Raw genomic sequence first — 25,555 nt, forward strand, 5'->3', positions numbered from 1 at the left:
TTCTGTCTAACCTTCTTTGGTTTTGTCTTTTGTTCTGTCTACCATTCTGTCTGTTTGCCTGTGTTTCATTCTATGTATCTGTCTGTCAGTCTGCCATTCTGTCTATCTATTGTTCTGTCTGCTTTTCTCTCTATAATTATGTATGCTGTTCTATCTGTTATTCTACCATTCTATCTGTCTATCATTCCATTTCTGTCCTTGCCATTCCATGCCTTTGTCTATCTATCATTCTGTCTGTTGTTCTGTCTTTCCATTGATCTATATATAGTTTTGTCTGCCGTTTTGTCTGTCTATCATTTTATTGTCTGTTTTAATATCTGTCAATCATGCTTTCGTTCTGCTTGTTGTTCTGTCTATCTTTGTACGGTTCTATTATTTTGTCTGTCTTTGTCTGTTGCTTTTGTCTTTCGTTTTGTCTGTCATTCTATCTGTATGTCATCCTAAGGTTCTATCTATTGTTCTGTCTGTTTATAATTCTGTCTTAATATTGAATGATTTTGAAAGTTTGAAAGACAGGTTTTTTTGTTGGCCTGTGTCAACTTAAGTCTTATTTTAACATGCATTCCACATACAGACATTTCCACCCCTGTTAATGACAGATACTCAAATTTATTTTGCAAATCTCATCCAATCTGTTTTTGTTGCTTCTAGCACTGAAGCTTGTGATATATCACCCAAGTAGCCTAAGTAATATTTTTAATTCTCTTAAATTGTCTTCTCGGTGTAGTAATAATAGACTTAACTCTTATAAGCTCAGAGACATTTACAATCTGTTAATGTGTTTAATAGACAGTGTCTTAACTTGGTGTCCTGGATATTGACATTTTATTATTTATTTTTAATTATTTGCAAACAGTGTAAATTATCCAAATTAGAAAGGCTGCCTCTGTTCACATGCATGCTGACATGTTGAGTGATCCCATTTCCTTCTCTTCTTCCCATAATTTTTTTCTCTCTCTCTCTCTCTCTCTCTCTCTCTCTCTCTCTCTCTCTCTCTCTCTCTCTCTCTCTCTCTCTCTCTCTCTCTCTCTCTCTCTCTCTCTCTCTCTCTCTCTCTCTCTCTCTCTCTCTTCGCGCTCTCTCTAACAGGACACTTTCTGTCATTTAATGATGTATTTATAGTAAAAAACAAAACCGGACACTTTTGGTCATTTAATAGTAAAGAAACAGGACACTTTGTCATTTAATGGTGTATCTATAGTTAAAAAAAATAAACAGGAAACTTTATGTTATTTAATGATATAACTACAGTAAAAAAAATAACGCAAACATTAAATAAATCCGTAAAATAGCAGAAAATATACTGGCAGCTCATTACCAGGACTTTGTTTCCGTAATTAAAAGATGAAAAGTTTCTGGTAATTTATGGTTTTCCTACAGTAAAAATGCAACAAATGAATTTAGGCAATATACCTACAGCAAATAGAAATTTACTTTTCTGTTAGTTAACAGTGTACCTATAATGGCTCTTATTGTCTTCAGGTAAGATGAAGGCTGTAAAAGAAATACAAAACAGTATTACTGACATACAGAATGTGTCAAAACAAAGAAAACAAAGATTCTAGGTGGGGAAAACTGATCACTCACTAAGAAATGTGTAGTAAATTCTTCAGAGCCATCGGACTGATTGGACCCCAGGTCCTGGTAGGACTGCAGACTCGGGTTTAGCTACCAAAAACTACAGAGGGGAGGGAACAGTATGTGGCCTATCCATCATGATGTTTCAAATTTAGTTACCGTGTACTGTAATAGTTCTGTCTGCGGTTAACCATACATGTCTGTCTCGCGGTGAGAGGCTTGCATCACGGCCCATCTTTCCCTACAGGTTGTCGTTGCTCTCTACGTGCTGACACAGGTAGATGGTTCGAGGCTGGGTGTAGATGTTCATCAGGTAGATTATCCTGGATCTGTTTGATGAGGAAGTGCCGATCCCTGTCTATCACTTAGATGGAGTGATCCTTGCGGGCAAATAGGCTGGAAATTCATAGTTTTCTGAATAGATGGATAATTGCTCAACTATACATTAAAATATGTTTCATTATTTTCAACTAAAACAGAAGCACAATAACATGCTCTATAAATAATTTAATTAAAAATGTGTTGCTTACCTTTATATGAACTCCAGGATAAATGTGATTTTTCTTCAGGTATTTTGTAGTTCACTGCCTCATAGGGGTAGGAGATGTGGTCAATAACATCTTCTTGAATGACAGCAATCCTGAATGTCCACCACCTTAAACAAAATGAAAAAACATTACACGATCACTTCAGAAAACCGCTTTAAACATAGTTGTTTAAATCTTCCCTGTACAATTTGTATTTCTACTGACCATGTAAGCATAAATATCTTTGAAGGGGGTATTCAGCAACAATCTTTTTCTGGCAACATTTTTCCTCTTTTTCCTTTAAATTTAAATGTGTGTTGCCAGTATTGAACACTCATAATGATTATTAAACAAAAATGCTAATAAAACAAAATACAAACCCATAAGGATCATGCAGGTGGTGCTTGGGATGCAAACTACAGCAGCAAAGTCCTGTCAATAGATAAGAGAACAACAGAAACACTATGAAACACACTAATGAGGAGGTCATTCTTCACGTTGTATCTTCATGCCTTTTAAATCAAGCAAGTCTTAAATGGCCTTTACTTTTCTTGACGATTCCTCTGGTATCTTTTGTTTGAAGGTATTAAATTGCTCCAAAAACACTAACTTTAGTACCGAACTTTATCACAACTGGTTAACGAATGCACTCGGCAAGAAATAAACCGCATCACCGACAAATAAAAGTAAATAAACCAATTACAACGAGGACACTGTAACACATATACAATCAGGGAACCTCCACGAGTGTGAACTAAATATTTCAATGTGTGACGATATGCATAAAATGATAAACGCACAGGCTCCGACATTCATTTGCCTAACATGGCAGATTGCAACTAAATAATGTTACGTTAACAGCTTATTTGACATTTAGCAAAACATAATTGTTCTTGTTCCCACAATGCAACATGTAATTCAAAATACGGGTAAAAGACCTGTAAAAGACAAATACGGAAAAAACCTTCAAATTTATATGGTACATTTGTACCGTATTTTTACAGAATTTTTTTATAGTGTCTAGATGTAGCAAAATACAAATGTTTAATGTTATTTTTAGGCAGTTAACATTCTTGCAAATTTGCTCTGGAAAAAGCAGTACTGGTGAGTAGGCGCGTGATGAGCTTCACAAGCGTAGGCGTGATTCTGAGGCATTCTGATGTCATTGTCAGTGTTTACACCGTGTCTTCCCCCTGCTTACGTACCCTACGATGAGTGCACTTTTCATACGCGTGACAGACACACAATTAAGTGCTTCTTTGTGCTCTTCAACTCAAACAAATGGGTTTGAAAACCGACCCGTACCCACTCAGGGACAATGTCATGCTGTTGTCGATGAGACAGTCATTAAATATAAGATATGCCAGCAGCCATATCACCCAGTAGCCCAAGACTGGTTGCCCACTGAAGCTAAGCAGGGCTGAGCCTGGTCAGTACCTGGATGAGAGACTCCTGAGAAAACCAGGTTGCTGATGGAAGAGGTGTTAGTGTGGCCAGCAGGAGGCGCTCACCCTGTGCTCTGTGTGGTTCCTAACACCCCAGTAAAGTGATGGGGACACTATACGGTCAAAGACCACCTTACTTCAAGTGAGACGTTAAACCGAGGTCCTGACTCTCTGTGGTCATTAAAAATCCCAGGAAGTCCTTTGGAAAATAGAGTTGGGGTTTAACCCCGGCATCCTGGCCAAATTTTCCCATTAGCCTCTGTCCATCATGGCCTCCTAATCATCCCCATATACACTGATTGGCTTCATCACTGTCTCCTCTCCACCAGTATGCTGGTGTGTGGTGGGCGTTCTGGCACAATATGGCTGCCGTCGCATCATCCAGGTGATGCTGCACATTGGTGGTGGTTGAGGAGATTCCCCCTTCCATGTAAATGCTTTGAGTACCTAGAAAAGCGCTATATAAATCGTTATTTATTATTATTAAAACATTTACCCCAATAATCAGTGAGCAAATGTCATTTTTGACAGGACACTCAAAAAAGGCTCTCCACCCTTTCCTCATTCTCCACCTTCTGCTCAGCTGATTCATGTCCTTTATTTCTCTCTCACTGCTGTTTATTTTCATTCAAATGGTTTGTTCTGCATGACTGACTGCAAGATAACAAATGGGTTTATGTGTGGCTAATTTTGAATTCACTAAATAATAAAATGAAATGACATGCTGGGCTTGAGGTGGATTTTACTGTTGTTGAATAAATACATTGTCTACCCCATGAGTTTCACAGTGACAGTTGTCTTCCGAAAGGATCCATCCATCCGTCCATCCATCCATCCGTCCGCAAATAATAATTGACTTCTCTCTATCAGCCAGAATTTTAATGGCAATTGTAATGTCAATGCCTCTCTTCTTTCTAAGTCACAACACCAGAAAAAAGACTATCAGGGAGAGATCATCTGTGTACGGCAGTGTAATTAGCAAAAAATAAATAAAAATACAAACAAAATTCTGTTACACAACGCCACTGATAAGATCTATTTAAAACAAGTGTGCTCATACTGTATGTGTAGGCAGAAAATCATTCCTTTCAACCCCCCATTGTTGGAGCAGATGTGTGTGTGTCATTCACTTTCATTTTCATTACAATTTAAAACAAGAAGATTTATAAAACATGACAATTTTATAACATTAAAAATGTTTGGATTGTGCTAACTGAGATGGGAGTTGCAGTATTTGCCTGGTCTTTCCATCTGTTGTTTCAGTTGTTCTCTGTTCATTCCTTCCCACTTGTGAAAATGTCATGGGAGTATTACGTGTTCAGTTCATGACAATTTAACGCATGGTTTGCGAATTGCCCAGCGGATTCAATTATCAGCCTCACTTTAATTGTAGTATTTAGCACGTTGCCAATAGGAAAATGTGTACCAGTAAATATACAACATTCAGCAGACCACACAGTTGTACGTCTTGTTACCATAAGCATTAATTGATTTTTCAGTTAAATGTGGGATAGAGTGATGCCACAGTATGCAGCGTACAGGAAGTGCACGTCAGGGATGTGCACCTTTTACCTCTGGATTTTGATTAAACTGGAATTGAAGTTGTAGAATTGTAATTGAAATTTGATAATTTGGTGCAGATGCCCCCCTCTCTCTCTTGCTCTCTTTCTCTCTCCCTTTAATATCCCCCCTCTTTCCTCTCAACCTCACACCTTTTTGTTGCTCTGCTGTTTAGCAGAACAGAATAAGAACTTGAGTGAAGATGATTATTAAGAGGATCTATTTGGAGACCCCAGCACTGCATTAGTCTCAGATGTACGTAATGGCCTCTCGTATGCTAAGAGCACCCAAAACTATTTTGATGGCCTGTGATGAGTTTTGTATCTTCTGAAGTGTGCGGTCCTCTTATTTCCAAAGTACCAAAATGCCTGTACCTAAATAAACAAAGCACATAATGGCATGGTCTACACTTTGGCTCTTCACTTTTGGTCCCCATGGCAACACTTTGAAATGACTGAATGCCTGGACATCTTCTATCTTTCTCTATTTTGGTGCAATTTCCTTTTCGAAAATGAATGCATGCAAAACAACTTTTGTCTCCCCTTCTATCGAGTAGAGCTTCATCTGTTCATTTGTTTTCTTTGCTCCATCGGCTAAATTGTTGCGCTGTTGATATTATTCACGTTACAGACATTCCCTTATTATTATTCTTCTGAATTATATGCGGTGTTTTATAAAATGTCTCATTAAAGCAGTATGCAGGATAATTCACCCAGACATTAAAATTCTGTCATTTACTCACCCTCATATAGTTTCAAACCCAGAAGAGTTTCTTTATTCAGTAGAAAACAAATATAGTTTTTTTTTTCTTAAAGGGATAGTTCACCCAAACATGAAAATTCTGTCATCACTTACTAGGGCTGGGTATTGACACAAATTTCACAATTCGTTTGGATTTCGATTCACAAGCTTGCAATTCGATTTGATTTCAATTCCGATTCGATTCAATATTGATTATTTTGGATATCAGGTACAATACATGGCAAATTTTCTCAAGGAAAACAAATCTCTTAACCAATGCTGTAAACTATGGGAGTCAGTTGTATCATTATAATTGTTTCATTAGCCTACTATAGCCTAATATTGAAGGTAAAGATTTACTGATTTGTTTACAAACACTTAAATTACACTTTTATTTATTTTTCTAATAATAAAGTTATATGAAATATAAACATTTAAATGGTGCCTGTCATAAAAACTTGCCAGATTTATTCAAACATGCATTAAATATTGAAGAACATAAAAAAATATATACAATGAATATGTAATATAGTGCATATATTTAGCAAAATGCTCCTCTCTACAGTTAATTTTTCTAGCTGACTAACGAGTTCATGCCCGGTCACTGGATATGTTTTTTCTGAGGTAAATGTGACGTTACATGACATTGTATACAAGCTGTTTCACTGACGTCTTTCCACAGTTGAAACACTGATTGAGCGATTCCGTGTGACAATAAGGATTTTGATAAGTTGTACTCTATCTTTTAACACACTTTCAGATGCTCATTCTTGTTTATTTCACGCTGTAACTGGTAATATTGAAGGAACACGCCAATTTTTTGTGACTCTAGCTTATTCACCGTATCCCCCAGAGTTAGATAAGTCCATACATACCCTTTTCATCTCCATGCGTTCTGTAACTCTGTCTGATGCACTCACCGCTAGCCTAGCTTAGCACAAAGACTGGAAGTAAATGGCTTCAGCTAGCATACTGCTCCCAATAAGTGACAAAATAACGCCAACATTTTCCTAATTATATGTTGTGATTTGTGTAGTCGCAGGGAACTGTATTCTCAGAAGGTGAAGCACTGCTACTTGGGGCGGAGTGATTTGCTCGCAGCGCCTGAGAAGCCCCGTGGTGAGGAGCAGAGAGTTCACTCAGAGTGTTGCGCTAGTCACTCCGCCCAAGTAGTGCTTCGCCTTCTGAGAATATAGTTCCCAATATTTATACGGTCAAAAGATACCTGTGTATCATATGACCTTGTTATTTGTACACACTGTGACTATACAAATCACAACATATAAATAGGAAAATGTTGGTGTTATGTTGTCACTTATTGGGAGCAGTATGCTAGCTGAAGCCATTTACTTCCAGTATTTGTGCTAAGCTAGGCTAGCGGTGGGTGCGTCAGACAGAATTACGAGACGCACAGAGATGAAAAGGGTATGTATGGACTTATCTAACTCTGGGGGATACGGTGAATAAGATAAAGTCACAAAAAGTCGTCGTGTTCCTTTAAGGCGGAAGAGAAAATCATGTGTGCTTGGCGCTGCTGCTTCTCTTGAGCTGAGCTGCGCGCTCATAACCAAAACGGTTATGTTTTTGAATTTCCTAAGAAAATGGACATAATTTGAAATCTTAGACTTTGTTTCATATCAATAGTAACAAAGCACAAAAGGAAGATCAAAACCCAGTCAAGCATGAGTAATTGAAAGTGAAACACACCCCTTTAAATAACAGTGTTTGCCAGATGAAACCATAAAGACAAAACCTTAGCAATGCTTTGGATCCCTTCCCAGCTTCTAAATGTTCCCTTCTCACAGGAGACCAACTGCTAAGCTTCCTTTTAACAGTACAGGTGTGTCTTTCTGTTGTGTGTGTGTGTGTGTGTGTGTGTGTGTGTGTGTGTGTGTGTGTGTGTGTGTGTGTGTGTGTGTGTGTGTGTGTGTGTGTGTGTGTGTAAATATAAATATAAATCTTGTTATATAATAATCTAGAATATGAATGAATTAAACACCCGGTTTTAAATTAATTTTCTTCCAAAAGAAGTATATCCTTGTTTAATGTAATGCTGTAGCGTAATCACAACATCAATTTGTTATAAGAATGTTTGTTATTAAAATAATAACAATATTTCTTTAGGCTACATTAAAAACTAAAATTAAATTAATTCGACAGATTACAAGAGATAGGCTAGAGGTAATCTAGACATGTGCTGTGTTGTTACTAAAAATACAAATATGCATAATACAAATAAACAAATGCATAATGAATTGACTGAAGTGATTCCTATGCAATTGCCTAGCATTAATGTGTTTGCATTTGGGTGGGAAAAAATAAAATCTATCATATTATGTTATATATATGTATTATAAAATGACTATTTAAAGAAATAGTCTAAAAATGTCTAAAATTTGAGAAATCAATTGCTTTAAACATAACTCAGATACGTATATGTGTAATGTAATGTCACTAAAGATGATTCACAAACACTAATTTCACATAACTGTTACTCCTGCTATATTTATTCAAGTTTTATTATTTCCCCTCTCTCGACCAATATAGACTCACTTATTTGATTTAAATGTGACTTGTTGCTACAGGCATGCATTAAGAGGTTCAATGTTTAAATTAAACACACACACTTGAGACATATATTAATGTAGTGTGTTGGTGACATTAACAGGCATATTGTTCCAAGGCTGAAAAAAAGGTCACGTAGACTCTCCCAGTCTGGAATTAATGCAGTAGAACACTTATTAGCAGCCTTTTCTGCCCGAATCATACAATGCATGCCTTTCATGTGATTTCTAGCAAAAGCCCAGGGCCTAAATGTAATTCTGTCACTCACTCAATTAATCTTTAACCTTTGAAATGGCGTCTGTGCATATACTTTTCACTTTAATAGCACTGCTTGCCTCATTATTACAGCTAAAAATGTGGATGGCATCTATTTTAATGTGTTGGTGAGTTTAAAACGAGTTAATTGCTGACACAGAACGAAAACTCTGAAATCATCTCATGCATCAACTATAATTTAACAAAATAGCCAACCTCAGGGTTTTTTTTTTTCCACCAGTGACAGTCCTTGCTCACTTTGTATAGAAGAAAAACACCACTTATATGCAACTCATTGGTCCTATTTCCAAATACAAAATATGTGCAAATCATTTCATAATTATATATATTTTAAAAATGTATATAAAAGTGATACAATTGTAAACACATTATTCATTTATTCATTGTTTGTTTGCATGGAAAAGTGCATGGTTGACGTTTTGATTTTAATAACTAAAATAAGGATGCATTTTAAGAATAAAATACATATATATTTATTTGTTTTTTGTTTGTGTTGCGTAAGTGCTCTGAAACACACAAGTCGAGGATCCAAATGCAGCATTTATTAAAGGGTAATCCAAAGACATAGTCCAATAAACAGGCAAGAGGTCATAAACACAGGGCAAACAATAACTATCTCTCTTTCTCTTTCTGCCTTGTCTCTCAGCAACTGTTATAGTTATATAACATACTGTTATATGTTTGTTTGGTTTTAGTTGGTTGGATGATTGATTGGTTGGTCGATTGATCGCAATTAAAATCTATTTCTCGAAAGGGGCATACTTGATTAGGCAAGCTTCATCTGCTTTACCTATAACTATTATCTGTAGCTCCATAAATAATATAGAACCATTTTGTACAGTGATTTCTGTTTGGTTGAGTTGAGGTTAGTCTGGGCAGCAGCTGATGGTTATGTAAGGTAGATTGGCATGCGATCCATAGATTGATTGTTTTAAGATGACCTCCTGTTGTAGGCCACTTCTCAAGCCTGACCCAGATCTTCCAGCAGAGCTGCAGATGAAGGATGGCATTGTTCTTGGCAGCAGGCAGCCAGTAACGCTCACCTGCCCCAATCCTGAGAGTAGAGGTCTGCACTCCCGCGGGAGTCCCGCGGGACCCGCGGGTCCCGACGCAAAACAGTGCGGCGCGGGACAAATTTTTAAAGGTCATTGCGGGAGCGGGCGGGATGATGAGGTGCACTTGCGGGTGCGGGCGGGAGGGATGATACGCTGCACTCCCGCAAATTAAATATGAGTATAAAGTAAAATATATAAATGATTAAAGTAGCGTACATAATTTGTAGTTGTGAGGGAGATTCTGATTGGCAGCAATAAAAACGTTTTAAGCAGCCTAAACTTGTGAATGTTGTCGGGAAGGGCGGGGCCTAATCTCACGCACACTTGTTTAGAGACAATTCCTTTCCCGCTGCTCCGAGTTCGAATTCGAAAGCTAGTTCAAGTTCAAAATAGACAGCATGGACGAGGAACAGAGCGCCTCTAGTGCTTCAGATAAAGTACTGTTGTGAATATTATGCTGTTCGTAATATGGGACCAATAAATATGTTACCAAGTATTGGTAAGGAATTTTGTGTGCACGCATTTTTTTCCCCAAGACCTTTCGTCAGACAGAAAGTGCGGGCGGGAGCGGGACATTATATCACAGATGCGGGCGGGAGCGGTACTAAAAATGACAAATCTTTGCGGGAGCGGGCGGGAGCGGGACTGAACACTGCGGGAGCGGGCGGGAGCGGGTCTGAAAATTGTGTCCCGCGCAGACCTCTACCTGAGAGTCTTCTGGATGTGTTTGCAGAATAAACTGGGCTAATGGTGTGTGTGGCAGCATGAAGGCCTACAGTTGACTGGGATGAGGCCTGGGGCAAGATACGGACATTATGGGTCACAGGGAGTGCCTGATGTTTGCACTAAAATGCACTGAAAATTGTCATGGTAGTGACATTTTTTTTAAAATTACATTTATCTCACCTAAATGTTTGCTCACACATTGCATTTTTAAAATGGGGTCATTTTGTTGTTAAGAGTTTTCACAACACAAGGGCATCATGATTTCAATCTTTGAATTAAATTGGAAAAAAAGTTGTAAAAATAAATACAATAGAAAAAAATACAAATACAGAGAAATAAAGAGAAAAGTTTTTGGATAGGTCTAACACTAGTATTCAGAAATACAGAAACTGAATAAAGACTATCCAGTGTTATTTTACATTTGATTACTTTAAGTCCTGACTAAATTAAATACATAGGCTATTAACCCTAATTCCTTAGAATTAAAGAGATATTTTGTTGTTTTGAAAAAAAAAAAAAAAAAAATTCACTTTAAGAGTTAGTACACTGATCCATTACGGTTTTCATTATACTGTCACATGCGTTAAAGGCTTATTTAAGACACAACCGACTGTTTACGAGCATACCAATTTTGTCACAATTTTGCACAATTTTTTTTCCTGTGAAAGCTATATAATCAGTGTAAAAGTGAGAAAACGTCTGTCGCTCCCGAGCTGTTTGTGAGGCTGCTTTATGTATGCACGCAGAGAAAAAACATCTCTCAGAGAGTGCGCGAATACTGAATAGTTTAAAATCGCATGAATGTTTAAACTGGTAAGAGTTAAAAAGACGTGATAATGATAAACATTTAGTTACGATGCAATGCTGGCCCGTTTGTGCAAGTGACAATTTCGTCATGTCCCGGCTGAGGGCACTGTGCTGGAATTTATTTTCAAGGAAGTACCTTGTCTATTACATTTACCTTTACATGTAATAATTTAGCTGACACTTGTCTAAAGTGACTTGAGAACAATAGAAGCAATCAAAACAACAACAAGAGGGCGACAGTGTGTTAGTGCTGTGGCAACTCCCAGTTAGTCTAACAAAGTGCACATAGCAAGTTTTCTTTTCTTTTTTCTCAGTGGATTGTGTGTCAGTGAAATTTCACTGTGCCCTTTTATTTGGCTCGCTCTAGGACTGGCAGAGTATTTCATCATAAGCCAAATAAAACATGATATTTGGTTGCATTGCTGTGCAAATTGTTGTATCTTACAAATTAAACAACATGAAAATGAGTGAATGATGACAAATTTTCATTTTCAAGGCTCAACGAGGATCTTTTTTATTCTCCTGCCCTATTTTTTCTCTCCAACCCAACAAGAAAAATGACCCTTTTTTTTTTTTAGGAATGCATTTTTATATATTTGGTAGAATTTCTTTTTTGAATGCCATTTTCTTTTTCATTAACATTATTATAATTTTTTTCTTGTGGTTACAAACTGCACAAGAACTGGTTACACAGCTATAAAGTAATTCAAGTTATACTGTCAAGTTAATCTGACTTGAAGATGTATTTGCTTAATTTTTTCAGGCTAGACCAGCCAATGTGCATGTGCAGTCATAAGCGTGCCTCTCATAGCACGGTTTCTATGGCAACAAAAAGCTTCTAATGGCAGCTGTAGTGAGGCGATGACTTTACCATCAGCAATTGGTTCTTTTGTTAAGAAAGGCAGGACTTATTCCACCATATTGCGTGTTGCACTTTTTATATATAAAGTATTTGTTGGTATGCGTTTTTACGACAGTGCCCCGTCCTTATTGTTGAACCCATGTTACAGTGCACAGGGCACTTTAAAATGCATGTATATGGCTATCGTTCTCTCTCATTGGAAACCCAGAAAGCCTGCCAAAATGCTTTTGCATAGTTTCTCTGCTTTCCTGGAAATGAGTGGAAATACAGTAGTAACAATCTATTTTAATTTGACTTGAAATCTATTTGTTTTGGTTTAAGGCATTAGAGTCATTCAGTGACCCTTGTGGATTCTTTCTCCAAAAAACATTCTACTCTATAACATTGCTAGCAGGATAGTTTGATTTACATTCCCCCCTCCAATCCTTTTTAGAGTTCCATGAGGATAGTAATGTTGACGGAAGGCTAATTATACCACAACGAGGAAGCTCTGGGAAAGCATCCAATGTCCACAGACGTTCTTACACGACTGACTTCATAGTTGTTTGTAGCTGAAAGTCTTTGAACAGTGGAACTGAAGGCATAAGTACGTCAGTATGAGCCTCATCTACTTATGTGCCACTCATTCTCTTTGTGTATGACAGTATTTATTTTCTCGTTTAGAGACCTCCCATTATTTGATGATTTATAAGTTGGAGTGGCTGCCCATCTTGCGCTTTTGTCCTTGAGTGCCTTTGTCTACCACTTGCATCAAGATTCACAAAATCAAATTGCTTAAGTATGTGTTTAATGTGCCGTCTTGTGTGTGCAAATGTTCAGGTACACTGAGATGATGTCTCATTATTAAATACTTGAGGAAACTTTTGCTGGAAAAAAGGAAATGAATCTGTATGTGTAAACCTATTCATGGCCAAACCCTCTGTTGATCAATATTGTCTACATTACATATATTGTCTACATATCTACATAAAGATTTTTGTTTGTTTGTTTATTTATTGTTCTTTTTTTTGTTCATTGTTTTTGTGTCATTTTAGTTCTGTTTTGTGTTTTTTTTTTATTTTGCTTTTTGTTTTGTTTTGTTTGCATTGTATTATTCTAAAACTTAGTCCCATGCCAAATGCCATCAATTTACATAAGTGATTTTCATCCGTTTTGCTAACTAATTCCAGACTGCTGAATTAGACCACCCTAACCTGCCAGTTTTCTGGCCACATCATCACTCCTTTTTGCAGTTTCAAGAGCCTAAATCTATCACAGAGACAGATGAGATTGCTGAGGACGCTCATATCAGTGATATCTGACAGTTCGGAGGGACATGGTAGAGGCATGGTATTCCAAAAACAGCTCAAAGCACCTTTATATCCTATTGCCAAAATAAATAAATTCTAAAAAAGCTGAGTGAAAATGGCTGAGAGAACCTGATCTGATAAATCTGGAGAGTTTTCAAGACTTTTATCTTGGGTTGATGTGTCATTTAAACCCCACAGGATGCTGCCACCATATGTGACCTCTTTCTTATGCATACAGGACCCTTAGTAACTTTTCATGACTCACAGGATGGCGCAAAGGACTAATGCATGGGGCTACTTGTTTATTTTTTTATCTTAGGGCATGAATATTACGAGTCCTTCATCCTGAGATTCGGGTTTAGTTTAGAGCTGCACCTATATTAACATTGTGGCATATAAGCCAATAATTATTTACGTTATGGCTGATAAAGATAAATTGCCGATATTAAAGGGAATTTGGGGACGTTTTTTGTTTCGTTACAAGGTGTTCACACATTGACAATGAAAACATGAAAGTTCTTACATATAGCCCCTTTAAATATCCAGTATCTAAAACAATTACTATTATCATGAGATAACCAATATGGTACAGACATAATGGGAATTTCTAGTGTGATATGTAATACTAATTTGCTTATACAAAAGATTGCCCTGTGGTTCTTATTTGGAGAATTGATTCGTATTTTGGAAATCTTGTGTCTCAAACGTGACTGAGTAGAAATTCAACTGATATCTTGTTTGTTATTAATTTGAGTGCAATTTTCTCTTTAAAGTATGCTGCAAGCTTAGCAGTAAACACTCTGAGACTGCTTTATTAATGACTGATTTATTAGCAGGGGTTCAATAAGGAATACTAATACAAACATGTGAATCCTTCTTTAGCAAGGCTTATGTTTACAGTAGGGTCTTTATGGAGGGGCAAAATGCAAACACGGGATTTTACCTCAGAACCAAGTTTATTTCATCAGAAGTCATAGTTCCTGCTGAATTTAGCTGCTTCTTTTAGCATCAGTTAGAAATCTTGCCTAGTGGCTTGTGACTAAATGTTTCTGACAGTTAATTACCCTGAGATTTTTTTCTATCATCCGCAGCCTATATAGCTAATGACAAGAACGAGGCTCTTGCTGCTTAACTTTACGGTGCCCTACATCTTTTTTTTCAGGACAATAGTGTCTGTCATTGATCCCATTTTTTTCCCCCATTTTGTTTAAAAGAATTGTTTTAACAAAATTTCCATTTGCAATACCATATTTCCTTCACATTCATAATGGCCAATTTGATAGATTGATTTGCTGTAATGCCATACTTCATGGTAATTTATCCTGAATTTAGGATGCAAATTAAAATAAATGTTGTTTTTCAAATTAATATACATAATGATGTTTTAATGTGTCAGATTGTGAAATATACAGAATCCTGGGAAGCTAATGATTCGGTTCTGATTCTACAAAACATACACATACCTTCATCTGTTTGCATTAATACATAGATATAAACACTAGGTGCGCCTTCGGGTTCAAAGCATGCGTCAAAACCGCCGCCATCTTGGAACAGGGGTCTTTTCATAGGAAGTAGCTAGGTAACGCAGAATTCATGGATGATGCCGGACTTTTGTGCTGCGTATGGATGTTTACACGAACGGAATCTAAAACCATACAGCAAGGGATTACATTTCACAAGATCGTGAAATGTTGTAAATTTTCTTTAATTTCTCTGGACTCTATAATAAATACATGTCTGAACGTCGGAATGAACCAAAACAACTAGAAAATCGCATTCATGGCGATTTATGGTGATTTTATTTCCGTTAGACCTTTTCCTACATTGACGCTGATGAGGGGTTCCCCTGTTTCAAGATGGCGTCTCTATTGACGCATTCGTTCCAATGAACTGCCGTAGCCAAGGCGACATCTAGTGTTTATATCTATGACATTAATAATTTAGGCCAATTCTCAGTAGCCTTTGAGCATTTGCTAAGTGACTGGAGCTAAAAGCTCTTCTGACAGTTTCTGTTCACCCATAGTTTTCTGACGCCGCCTTTGCTGTGCACTCACTGGCGGCCTTTTCTTCTATTCTTGCTGCTTTTCTTCTCTTAGTTGTTTGTTTTCAGGGTCAGTGGTTAGTGAAGTAGGGTCTTTGGTGAGGTTGTGTTTGATTTGAGTCTTCAATGGTTGAACGAAAGGGGGAAAAAACTACTACTATTCAAAAAGTAGCTGAATTGTATCCATTCTGTGAGGAAGGATGTGATTGTGCTCTCAGTAGAGAATACTTGCGTGTGTTTGTGGGTGATAAAGTAGATGGTGACCTCGCTTAAAATGTGGTCATTAGCATTTGTTAGCCTGTTTCTAGCATAGAATGCTAGTGTGAGCTCTAGCAAGTCTGTCTCTAGCAAGTCTGCCAACTTGCAAAACTTTCTTAAAATGAACACTCGCATGCAAAATGCATATGACCTTCTCTCTGCAGTCAAACTTAAAAGATGTTGGTCAGAATGTATTGGTCACTCTTGTCCATGCATTTGCAGGGAATGGGTACTGGTGCTTTCAAGCTTAAAAAATGACACGAGGTATCATAAATGTGGTCAGAAAAAAAGAAAGAAAAAAAAAGTGCTTTTATACCAATCTTTTGAAGACATCTTGACATCTACCATAGCTAGAGATTGATATAACTTTTCCCAATTAGTCTCTCATAATAATATATATTTATAATACTAATACTAATAATAAATAACCATAATACTATATTTAAAAATATACATATTTTTTATTTATTTATTTATTTACAATGTATTAATTAATTCCAGTTGTCTCCACAATAATTAATTATTAATAATAATAATAATAATAATAATAATAATAATACATAACCTTAATACTATATTTTTTAATATGTATTTATTTATTTATTATTATATATTTATTTATTTACTTTCAATGTAAATTATTGAAATATACAGTTTTTATTTCAGATTTGCCACAATAATGAATGATTCAATCATTTCAAAATAATAATAATAATATATGAATACTATATTTAAGTTTTTTTTATTTTTTTATTAGCAATGTAAATGATTATAATAAAAATTATTTATTGTATTTTTATAGTATAGTATAGGATGATTTTTTTCAGCAAGGAAGGCGGAGAGAATATGTGCTTGACTAAGAGAAAATGAAAAGAGATCAGTCTTATCCTTAGGGGCAACAGCAGTGTTGTTAATAAAACATGCATGCATGACGCATACACACACACAACATAATGTACAGGTCATGTGTGCATATCTCTCCTCACATTGAACATGTACAGCAGAGGTTTGGTCATTCCTTGATGTTTTCTTCACATTCAGAAAGGTCCCTGATGCCCCCCACTCCATCCTGATACATCAAAGAGACTGACCTGAGCCTGATTCTGCATTTCAATATCAGAGAACGAGAGACTTAGAGAGGGAGAGCATCTTTCAAAAGAAGTGTTTGTGAAATACAGGTTGAACCCTATATTCAGTAATCTTTGGAAGTTAATATAACATAAACCTGTTTAGCTGCTTACAGAGGGTGCGTCTGAAGTCATCATAGGCATTATGTCAAAATTACACCTATTATAAAGTAAATGTATAAAGTACACCTAGGTGTATAAAGCAAAAGGTAAAGAACTTAATCATGTCACCTTACAAGGTTGCTGCCTATATAGGCAGCGAAGCAGCTCACTATAGGTTTTTGAACAGAGCTACAGTGTTTTTCCCCAGTTATTAACCTATTCTTTAGTTATTTATCTATCATTTTCTTTGTGGGGGGAAAAGGACTACATGTCATTATCAATCTCCATTTTTCTTTTTCTTTTGTAATATTCCTGCTTTAATTTTAGCTCAAGTGATTGGCTCAAAATAATTGTCCAAAACTGAGTCGCATTAGCAAAGATTACAAATTGTATACAACACTTCTACAGTTGGTTGTCCATACTGCGCATTCGCAATTGAGATAGCTTTCTCCATGTATTATAGACCTCCTTGAGTCTGGTCCACCATACAGACCAGCATAAACCAGCTTTGGGCCAGCGCGCTGGTGTTTTCAGCAGGCTATAATGACAGAAAATAATAGTGTTCCAAATTGTCAGTGCACTCATACACAGAAGTACACTCAGAGCGCAGAAATGCCTTTGAAACATGTATTAGACCCGAAATAGCTGTTTAACATTTATATTGCACCATTCAGCCTGTTAGTAATGACTTTTTCAGCTCTGTGCGCAGTGGTACGCTAATGCTACATGATTCCATTTTCAGTCATGGCAGGTGCAAATGTAGGTGTTTTTGTCTTAGTAAGTTCCGTATCAGTGTGGAATAACTGGATTGTATGTGCCACCCTTTTGCACGGCCAAAGCCCGTCTGTTACGTGCTGTTGGTGGATGTGGCTGAATTGACAGTATGTTGGATGGGCTGAGCTGATTTCTTTCACACTCTCATTAGCCTCTGTAATGGACTACTGCCATTCTTCTCAGTCAACCGCAGGCAGGTTGCCACGTTCAGCTCGGTTTGGCTCCGCTCATTCGCCGCAGCTGTCGTTTACTTTGCATTGTCTTCCCGCGCGTGTCTTGTTATTTATTTATTTTTTTTCCTGCGAGTGATGTCAAAGGTAGAGGTAAACAATCTGTCTTCCAGTGGAGAACTTGTTGGAGCCATTTCGAGGAACATGTTTGCTTTCTCCGTCTCAAACAGTAGTCCCCTCTAACTCAGTAATTGTGTTTTGTCTCTTTACACCCATTTTTCTCTTGCTGTCTAGTTCCGAAGAGCACGGCATATGAGATGGGGGGGTTTTGTGTTCTCATTAGCTGTGGATGTTTATCAGTCTTTCCCATCTCTGTATCACATATCAGGATTAGCTCTGCCGTACGGCAGCTTAGACTCTCTCACCCGGCTCGCCGTTTTGTCTTACCTCCGAATCACTGTTTTGTGCGGATTAGACCGCCGTTGTCTTTGGATAAGCCCGCTTTTGTGCTACGGTTTGAGTAGGAGAATGGCAACATCCCAGTCCCGCGTGGAGCCTTGCAGAACGGCGATTTCTGTTGCGTGCCGTATCGACAGACTTTTTCAAAATAAAACTTTGGAACTTGTGGTCTGGTGTCGCATTTCCCAAATGAATGCCCGACATGTGTAGAAGGAACACGTTTGAAGTGTCCTGTTGAATAAAATATTGTGACACAGTTGCATCTACATCATCTTCTTTTTATAGAAAAGGAATGTGTTGGGATGCTGAACAAATGACAGGAAGAGAAAGGATAAGGCTGGTTTTAAGTGAACATCTTGTCTATCGAGGTTTTGGTGCTGATGGTGCGTGTGTGACACAGGATTTATTCTGAAGCCTCCGCCTTCTTTATCAAGTGGAAAACGACATCTACTGACCTTTTTGACATGCTGTATGTTGCACATCCCAGCTCTGTCAATAACAGAGTGTGATGTGATCATGCAAATTAAATTAATGGGATGTAAACAAGTCTAATTGCATTAGAAATATGCTAACCAATCAAATTAATAACCAGCACAAATCAAAATCGGCCATACCTGTAGAGAGAAAACACATCTATCCCATAGTGGCCCAGCATCCTGCTGTTAAACCATCAGTGGGGATCCTGACAGCCCTGACAGTCTTTCATCCATTTTTTTGTACATTCTGTCAGTGTTCCAGTTAATCGCTAACTCTCAGAGCAGGAGCAGATAATGGTCACATGGACTTCTTAGAGTGCTTTCATGATAAAGATTTTGGTGTGGGCCTGAGACTATTTGACAAGTTTAGTTTGATTAAGTTGGTGCGAGTGCAGCCTTTCCTCAAACAATTGAATTATCTTCTCTTGTTAATTGATTTGTATTTCTATTAAATGCCATAAGGATTCTGTGAAAGAAAAATAGAAAATGAGAGGTGGATACTAAAACAAATAGAGAAATAAAATATATGACAAATTAAAAAGAAATCTAACAAAGCACATTGTAAACTAAAATAAGTTGAAGAAGATTACATGTACTATGCACCTGATATGTATAATGCATTTTGTTTTCTACTTTATTATTGTTTTGCCTTTTTTATTTTATTTAATGGATGTTATTTTATTTTATATTTTTTTATATTATTTTAGTTCATTTTTTTATTTGATCATTTATATTATTTTATGACATGTATATGTTTCCTGTGACACTATGTGAACAATGTTTTAAAAGATGCTATATAAGTACAATTGATGACTTAATTGGCATCTTTGCCCACTCCTGGTTACATTATTATATTAAAATCCATTTCTCACAGCTTCTTGTCTTTGAATAAATTGCCTTCAGAGAGTAGCTCACATTTTTTATTTTTCTTGCAGTACTTCCACAGCAGACAAACACCAAGTGCCTGTGCATATAAAGTTTGAGGGTAAATCCAAAGCGACCACAAACATGAATAAAACATTAAAACTAGCATTTCTGAGTAAACAGCTGCTGCCTAGTTCGTACGGTGGTACAAATGTACAGTATAAAAAGAAACCAGTGGGATCAGGAGGGGGGGATCAAATTAAAAAAAAAATGATTTGCTACGCAATCGAACCAAGAGCCTTTCCCATGTCCATTCTTTCCTGAAATAGAAGGCAATCTCCACCAGCTTATCATTTGTCATTATAATTTGTATGGCTAGTGTGGATTTACACAGGAAGGTCACTGGTGTCACTACTGCTGTGTGCATTATATAGAACTGACGTTTGCAAGGTTAATTGTTATAAATAGAGGTTTACCTATGATGCTGATACCTTTGGAAAAATATCTAGCATAATGCTATGGTGCAATTCATCAGCAGACTCAATCGATCTGCCCTCACTTTCGCTGTGCACAAGAGCTGGTTTTGTGGATAGGAAAGAGGATTGTTAATTAAGACTCTGTTTAGGTCGGAGAACAAACACAGGGTCAATGGATTGTCTTTTTGCATTTGAAATCACCCCAGTGGACAATTTCCATCCGTGCAAGGCTTTTACAGATGCATTTGTGGATCACTTCCAAGTTACTCTGCACATTTTTGGCAGTTAAAAATTGAAGATTAACTTGGATGTCCTTTAAATGAGAAGCATGACCAATAGAGCACTGAGGAATGGTCTCCTAGGTCAGCATTTGTCCTTATTTTAGAGTATTTATTGATAATCAATTGCTTTCCACTTCACTGTATACCAGCACACAGACAGGTTGCTCCACTATCCCTGAATACAAATACATGTAACGCTGTTGGCCGTTGATTTAGGTAAGCCGCTTTAGGATTAGAGAGATTCATTATGGGTAAAGCCATCCAATTAAACATTCCTCATAGACACCCCACTGCATGAGTCACGCTGGCTCCGTGCTTTTAGCTGATTTGAATCTGGTTGAGAAGGTCTTCATCTGAATTTGTTGGAATTCAGTTGAATGGTCTCTGTTTTGAGGAGCAAGAGTTGTGGATGCTTTAAACCTGCTGTACCTTTTCCCTTAATTAGACCCATAAAAGAACCTTTGTGTAATTTGTGAACGTTTGTTATTGTAACAAATAACCTTTTGATTGGCACCATATGTGGTCTTTCATGAGATCTACTGTGTTAAATCTATAATACATTTATTCACACTATAATGTTCTTTCTGTATGATTTTTGTTATGCATTTTCACTTGCAGGTTTTATACGTTCTCTGATCATGCTGTTCAGAACAATTGGCTTGATGTAATTGGCTTGATTAACCATCATTGTTAGAGTTACTAGTTAAGATATATGCACTCTCTGAGCTGATCTGTCAAGTCAGCTGTTTAAGAAATTATTGCAAGCTTTATTTATCCGTTGGTTGCGCCTCCAGATGTTACTTGATTTAGCTCCAGATGTTTACCTGTAGCATGGGCCACATATCCAGCAGTGAATGGGGATTTGTCATACGTGTCATATTTGCAGTTTTTGTGAAATAATTTTGAAGCTTACTCATAATTTAATTAAATGGTCAAATACAGACAAGTTGCTATTTTGAGTAGTTAGCAACACTGCAGCTTTGGTTTATAAATCAGCTCTTGTATGCTTTTCTCATTAAAAAAAGAAGTAAGCTATCCTTCACTGGATGGATGGATAGATGGATGGACAGATGGATAAGCCTACAATTCGGGGGGGGGGGGGGGGTGTAGTGTTGACGTGCGGGCCGGGCGACAATGTGTGGTGCCTGTGTGTGTGTGTGTGTGTGTGTGTACGTGCTTGCGTGCAGACAGGTGAGCCTGCGAAATGATTCTGGGTCAGAGAGAGAGGCGGTAGGATGTGTGTTTGGACGAACGACTGAAAACTCTAAAATTATCGTACATTATGGGATTTTTTTCATTATTGATCGTACATCGTACAGAGGTCAAAATTATCGTACAAATACGATAATTATCGTACATCTGGCAACACTGACACTGAGTGTTTCTATAGCAGCCAGAGATTCTAAAGGTAGCTGTAGTGACTTTACCAATTGGCGATTAGCTCTTTTATTTTGAAGGCGGAACTTATTCCACCACACTGCACACTGTACTTTTTTCTTATTGATAGTAATATGAGTGCACCGTCTTTGTATCTAAAGTCTTTCTTAGTCATTATACAGTTTAGCCTCATACAAAAATATTAGACATAGCAGTTGTTCAAGTGACCTATCCGAAGTATTTCACAGTGAAATATTGTTTACTGTACAATATACCGGGTTTCGTTTAATTATTTGTTTAAAAAAAATGTTCTTTTCCCGCTGATATCCTTGTTTGATATTAATTATGTGATCGGGAATCCTTTGAGATTCCCATCCTGAGGCTTAAAATCAAAGCTAGAGGAGTTCCACCCTGGGAGGACGAAGACAGTTGTGGAGGTCACAGCGGGACATTGCACACAGCAGGCTGTCCTTGTATACTTGTGCTCTTGTTTTCCCTATGGGGTGATGCACTGAAAAGCTGGAGGAAAAGACTGGAAATTGCCTGTTCATGTAAATGAGAAAATCCCAAAACTGTCCCCCTATAAAAAAATCAAAGCTGAATTTTCAGCATCATTACTCCAGTCTTCAGTGTATCGTGATTATTCTAAAATCATTCTAATATGCTGAAATGCTGCTCAAGAACCATTGGTGCTGCTTAATATTTTGTGGAAACCATGATACTTAAACTACTAATAAAACTTTAGTGTTTCTATCAGTTTTGCATATAAGTGTCAATGTTAAAAATTGCAGTTTGCGAAAAATAGATGTGCAACAATAGATTGTCATGTGCACTCTAAACTACATTTCCCAGCATCCCCCCTGGTTCTTACCTGCACTCACTCAACCATCACCTGCACTTGACACCAATCACTAGCCATCAAGAGAACTATAAGAGCACACACCTCATATTCAGTAATCAGACTATTGACCTTAATACTAACAGCCAACGGTCCTCCTTCATTTCTCCAGCAATGTCCTACCTGTTCCTTATGTATTCTATTTCCCAACGATCCTCTTCTCTACCAGTAAGCTGTTTACTAACCTGTTTGGACCATCCCTGGAAGTGTGTGCTCTCCACTTTTACCATCCAGAAATCCACGATCATCAATGACACCTGCAACACAGTAAAGACTCTGGTTCTTGATTTGTTCCATTTTACAGCCTAGAAATAACTATTACTCACCTGCTCTTCCATTTCCTGCAACACTGCAGAAAACCCTGTATTGTCATCTCACCATATTGTTGTCTCCAAGCCTCGTATATCCTGACATGGATAACTTTTGCTTGAGTTGTGTGAAAGCCTTTACACTGGCTTTTGCGACGTTACATTGAAGCTACACTTGGCAGCTGGGGGAAGGATTGAGATAAATCAAGGGAGGGTAGAAAAACATGAGTGGTATACAAAAGGGATCTGAAAAGAGAAAAGTACAGATGGTATTTTTTTTTTTTTTTTTTTTTTGCTCTTTAACCTGTTGGCTTTGCACATTTTATATTATGTTTTGTTGGTAGGAGTTCAAACCCTTTTTGGAAATGCTGAAATATAAAGGTGATCTCTCCACATATCCAAATTTTCACTGTATTGGTTTGCTATTTTAATAGGTAGGTAATATTACATGTTTTCAGTCACGATTTTTTTTAGTGTTATAATTTGTTTAGGCAGACACTAAACCTAATCTGTGTAATGGTGTGTGACTCAATAGTATGCCATTAAAATGTTAATGGTTTTATTTTTAATAGCAGACGCAATGAAGTTATGTCAATAAACCAAAATCGAAGTGATTGCATCTTAAATGCATTTCAATCTTAATTGTTTTATACAGCCTTCTACTCTGACTGTGTAGCATTGTTGGTCAGCCTGAGTACCCCTTATTTTTGCTCCTGCTGAAGTTAGTCACCCCAGTCATGTGTGTCTCTGCTTCCTCATTTCTCAAATGTCTGATTCTCTGTTCAATAAGGTTCCTTCGAGCATGCTTTACCTCTCCTCTTTCACATTCGGCTCAGGCAGGCTGGCAGCTCCAGAGTAATTTAGGAGCCGCTTCAGAGGCTCTGATCTGCTTCCGTGATCCCTGTTAGGCATGGATTGGTTTCATAGGGATGCACATGGAAATCTCCCAAATGGCAGGGTGATTTCTGAGAGGATGCAAGCGCGCTCTCTCTCTTTCGCACTCGGACAGACTGTCAGCCTGACGTCACGTTCAGGGATTCCTGCTAGCAGCAGCGTCACAGTCCAGGCATCTTCCTGTCCGCGAACGTTTTCCATTCAATTTTTTGTACATTTTTTTAAATTTATTTTTTCTAATATTTTGAATTGGCTTTTACTTTTACATTTTAATCTTCTTGTTCATTTTGGTATTTTTTTTTTTCTCATTTTATGTGCTTTTTTTTTAATATTGCCTTTTAGATTTAATTTAGGTTTTCTTTTCAGTTATTAATGAAATGTAGCTTGTTGGCCATTTCAACCTCAGACAGACAGACAGACAGACAGACAGACAGATGGCATACCAAAATGTTTGTCACATTAAATATATGTGTAACCAAACATGCAATTTAAAGGAATTTATTCATAAAATTATGAATTGTATGCATAATGACTTAAATTGCAACCTGTTTATCATGCTCAGATAATCTAAGAATATGGTGCACACAACATATTGACTACTTTTATTGTCTTTTATTTTGTCCTTTAGGTATCTTCATACTCATTTGTCATTGTATGGAAAAGAACATTATACATATTCCTCAACAAATACAACTGGGTCAGAATGACATGAGGCTAAGAAAATATTCACAGATCTTTATTTCTGCATTTACAGTTCATTAAGATTTAGTTCAACGTCTGCCTTTTGGTTTAGCAAAGCATATACTCATTTATCATGTGTTTGAATGCATTGATTATGCAGTAAGTATAGCATTATTACACACAGGGCTTTAATAAGGTACATCAGCCGGTTCTAAATAGCTTTGATGGCAGACAGGCGGGATTATTCTGTCTGAGGCTGAGCGGTGTGGATCAGCTTGACAGAGCGCCAGTTCTTAGAAAGGGCAAACTACTGGAGGTGTGAACGCTAATGCCGGAGCTACATTAGGAAACTCTTCCTCAGACACGGGGGGCCGCTTATGTGTGAAACAGAGAGGATACATACAAACATGAGCTTATTGGCACTCTTGTCCCTCTGCGTTTCACTTCGACACCGGCCCACCAGACCCAGGTGGACTTGTGCCTGTTGCCGTGGCAACATGATGAGCAGAAGCGAAGATCTGATTCAGAGTATCTGGAAAGCAAGCTTAATTTTTTTTGCATTCATCACACCATATAAGCAAACTAATCGGTTAATTCCAAATTAGGAAAACATCCCAGATCTGTTTTTGTTCGCCGCAGGTGCTGGGTCACTCCGTCCTGCTGTGGTGTAAGGGTATATAAAAGTGCGTGGCTGTATAAAAGCCTTTTAAAAAAGCACCAGCCAGTGCAGGCCCAGGTGGTTTGAAATTTTCTCAGCAGTCGAGCTCTTTAGATCTAGAATGACAAGACGCCTCCAGATTAAGCGTATTTGCCCTCAGTGTGCTTGAGAAGCAGGTTTCAAAGAAAGAAAGAGCAGCCTGGCCCAGCGATTGGTGTTTGCAACCATAGTCACAGAAAGATGTAGATAAGGGTCCATGCACTTCTAGAAAAGCCCAAAG

General features: G+C 37.5%; 1 protein-coding gene and 1 long non-coding RNA gene across 3 annotated transcripts in view; one reads left to right on the forward strand and one right to left on the reverse strand.

The window, feature by feature from the left end:
• Positions 1–25,555, forward strand: part of csmd2 (CUB and Sushi multiple domains 2) — a 364,863-nt gene that overhangs the window by 72,675 nt on the left and 266,633 nt on the right. The window lies entirely within an intron of this gene.
• Positions 1,467–1,937, reverse strand: LOC143702628 (uncharacterized). The gene is made up of 3 exons (XR_013190477.1): positions 1,775–1,937; positions 1,588–1,678; positions 1,467–1,494 (listed from the first exon to the last, which is right to left on the reverse strand). It is a non-coding gene; the product is annotated as an uncharacterized LOC143702628 (long non-coding RNA).

The sequence above is a fragment of the Siphateles boraxobius genome, unplaced genomic scaffold (assembly GCF_051911475.1).
Source record: "Siphateles boraxobius isolate OS27281-9 unplaced genomic scaffold, OSU_SipBor_1 35, whole genome shotgun sequence".
In the NCBI taxonomy this organism is placed as follows: domain Eukaryota; kingdom Metazoa; phylum Chordata; class Actinopteri; order Cypriniformes; family Leuciscidae; genus Siphateles; species Siphateles boraxobius.